Here is a 3,765-nt window from a genome sequence, read left to right on the forward strand (position 1 = left end):
TTATAGACACCAAAACTTGGTGGTCTTGTTCGCACCCACGTTGCTTGTACAGGAACATGCAACTGCGCAGGACCAGCGTGCCCATTCTCACGCCCATGTTGCGGCACAGGACCAAGCCACGCTCACGTCGGTACAGGACCAAGCCTTGATCACGCCATCTCTGGAGCCCTTGCAGCGGCAAAGGACCAAGCAAAGGCAGGGCATCTCTGGAGCCCATGCAAAGGCATAGACCAAGCAGAAGATAGCCCTTTTTATATTTACCTCCCTCCTTTAATTGCAATAATCGTGTTGAGTTTAAAGCAGTTTGGTCTTCTTCATAACTCATCCCTTGATAGTTTCCTGTTCTCATTGCTAACTCACCTTTCATCCGTATATTTGTTTCTTTCACCCACAAATTCATAGAAATTCATAGGAATTCAGATGATGATGATGAATATGTTGATGATGAAAATGTTGATGAGGCTGACCTAGTTTGAAAGTTAGTCAAAATATGAACAGTAATTGCATGCATACAATTGTGTATTGTTCAAGTAAACAACACGCCTTTCCATCTTATAATCAATTACATGCATGAACATTTACCTAACACTTATAATTAATTACATGCATGAGTATTTCACCCTTCAAAATTGTGTGGTCCGCAACCATCTGTGGCTCTTGAATGCAAATATTCTTTTTTACCATGCCTATTTCTAGCACTCCGCAACTGGATTTGGCACCCCCACGAGGCGATGACAATGATATTGACCGGGCGATTGGCGGACGGCGCCGGCGGCCACAACATTTACCTTTCAGTACATCAATGCACTTATTGCTCAAATTGTTTTGTCTATTTTATCTATTCTTCCGATTCTTACTTGTTGCCTCTTCCCCTTCCTCCTCTACCTCATCCTGCATGATTTTAATCAGCACCTACTGTTACCTCTCACAACCTCTATATAATATTCCCTTTAACTAACTAAAGTCTTGAGGATCACCACTCACCTTGGTTATCTGACCCTTGGTTGATCCATTCCGTGCCAATAGGGGTGGTAACTCACCGTCTACCAGTCATAGGTCCTCATAAATTTGTATTCCATGCCAGTACCGCCAGTTTAATACATCTTCTTTCTTTATGATTTGAAACTTTGTTAGTATACTCATCACAAAACTCACAATCAAAACAAAACAAAATGGATTCATGCAAGCTATTACCTTTCCATCCTTTCCCTTGCCGATGCCCATTCCATTTTGCATTTTGTCCTCAATTTCTTCCTCCCAAGATTCCTTTATTATTCCCTCCATTTCGTGTTGTCTGTAGTACGAATGACTAACCAGGAAGTAGCAATGAAGTGATGTGATATGGATGCGTACTTGCAACCATTTGGTCTTGTTCATGCCTTTTTATAAGCACTCTGTAACGTCTTGTTCGCACTCGCGCTGCTTCCACAGGCCCATGCAGCGGCACAAGACCGTGTCCGCGTGCTCATTCTCGTGCATGCCATGTCTTGATATCATGCATTGGCATAGGACCAAGCCATGGTCACACCGGCACAGGACCAAGCCGGGCTATAAAGGTGGAGAAATTTCTATTCAAAGTACCATAAATAATATTTTTAGGTGGATCCATTGCGTGTGCTTTATTCCCAAGAGTTTGCATGGCTTGGTTCACTGGTAACAAAACATTTTCGGTTATTTCCCAAGAGTTATTTTCCCTAATTATTTTAAATAAATAAGACCTAAATTGCCTTAACATTCTCTTTACAGGAGTGGTAGTTAACTTAATTGCCAAAGGGTAAAACTGCTTAGCAAAGAGTTATCCGAGCTTCCCTGGAGGCATTTTTCTTATTCATGGTGCTATTAAAGACGTCTGCAATAATGGGCATGCTATATTAAGACGAGTTTGACTCGTTACATGTGATCTATTCACTCGTTACTACTTGAAGCGAACCATATTCATGTGGGTCCTCACAATTTTCATTACAATATTTCCATATACAATTTCACATAATCCGTCTGCCGATACATGAACAATCCTTGTCTGATGTTTTTTTCCAACCATGTATTCTTTATACAATAAACACATCTGCACGGCGGCTGCTGCTGCGGCGGAAGGTGTGGATACGGCTGGTACCCCGACCCTTCCGACGGCTGCTGATGCGGCGGAAGTTGTGGATACGATTGGTGCCACGACTCTCCCGACGACGGCTGCTTAGGCACATCATTCGAACCCGCCGATTGATTCTGCACAAAGGAGAATAAAAATTAGTAATTATAGTAATACTAAGGCATATAATTGTAATTTAAGTGTAGACAAGTCAAAATTTGCAGAACTAGGTATAAAATTGTAATCTAAGCCTAGACACATCAAAATTTCGGCAGCACCTCCCCTGCACGGTGGGGTTTCCAAAACCTGCAAGAAAACCAACGGCACGATGGCCGCCCACCACATATCAATGGCACGATGGCCGGCACACATATATATCAATGGCACGAAGGCCTCCCATCACATCAACGGCACGATGACCAACATGTACAGTAAAGAGCTTTTGTTAGAGAAGTTGAACTCACGTATGAGTAAGGTGGGTATGGGTAAGGCGGTGGAGGAGCGAACAGCTCTAGTGGCGCTGGACGACCCATCGTGACGCCAAGACTTGCCACGTACTGAGCCAAGGCGTCAAACCTCGCCCGCTCGGCCTCCCACCTCTATCACTCGGCCTCTCGCTCCCTCTGTCGCTCTTCCTCCACCCTAGCCTTATGCTCCTCGAGCGCATGCACCTGAGCCTATAATTTTTCACCGCATTATTACAAGCAATTTCGAGGAATGTAAAACCAATGAACGACGAATAAAACAGAAATAACCTGTAGTGCTGCCACACGATGCGTCGAAGTGTCCTGCCTTGGGCGTATGGGCACGCTATCGCTCATGCTGCTTGTCCGGACCTGTGAGAGAGTGGGAGTGGTGTGCGGGTCGAGCGTGCTGTTGCCGATGAGGTACCGCCCATGCTTCTTTCCTCCTCCCACCCTCATGACGATGTCGCCGTCAATGTCCACGGTGTGCGGATCCCAGTTTGCCCCATGGACTCCCCTTGCCGCCTCGGTGTATTGACTGATGCGCTCGGGGATGCTCTCGTTGGTGAATGACTCGGTTGGGTCGTCCGGGTTCTAGTTGATGTTGTCTATCGCCTTGCCCTTGTGGGCCAGAACCCATGACTTGAGCTCTCCGCATGGCTGGTTTTGATGTGCAGCCGACTACGAGAAAAACAACAAGACGATTATAAATCATACAGGAATAAACGTCTGAAAGAATAAATGAAGCTACACCAAGTCACGTACCCATCTAGCCCCAAATTCGTGGATGTTAAGGTTGCCCTGGTGGTGTGATACACCTGGCATCAGCAAACGTCGTTCCCAGAGGACAGTGTGGTTATCCGCCCAATTGCCACTCACCCACCTGTCAACCATCATCTGCCAGACCCGCGTTTTATTGGCGCACCAGCCAGGAGGCACCTGTACGACATCAAGTACATTGACAGATATAAGAACAATTCAAGCCTACCCAATCTCAGAAGAAATCAATATTGATGTTGTATATTTACCTTCAGGTACCGCTCTTTGGTCAGATGCATTAATCTTGCATCTTCTTTCTTTACCTTCCGAAGCTCGTAGACGGCACATTAATCGATGATGGCCTGGAGCCGCGCCTCGTAATGCATGTCTGAGATGCGACCTCTAAAAGATTTGGCCGACAACCACATATATATCAAGGAACCACATGCAGCTTAA

At 45.5% G+C, this 3,765-nt stretch overlaps 1 long non-coding RNA gene across 1 annotated transcript; it reads right to left on the bottom strand.

Moving 5' to 3' along the window:
- Positions 1-569: 569 nt before the first annotated feature.
- Positions 570-1,332, bottom strand: LOC136532690 (uncharacterized). Its single transcript, XR_010778284.1, has 3 exons — positions 1,195-1,332; positions 985-1,110; positions 570-891 (listed from the first exon to the last, which is right to left on the bottom strand). It is a non-coding gene; the product is annotated as an uncharacterized lncRNA (long non-coding RNA).
- Between the last annotated feature and the right edge of the window lie 2,433 nt (positions 1,333-3,765).

This window comes from Miscanthus floridulus, unplaced genomic scaffold, assembly GCF_019320115.1.
Source record: "Miscanthus floridulus cultivar M001 unplaced genomic scaffold, ASM1932011v1 fs_687_4_5, whole genome shotgun sequence".
In the NCBI taxonomy this organism is placed as follows: Eukaryota; Viridiplantae; Streptophyta; class Magnoliopsida; order Poales; family Poaceae; genus Miscanthus; species Miscanthus floridulus.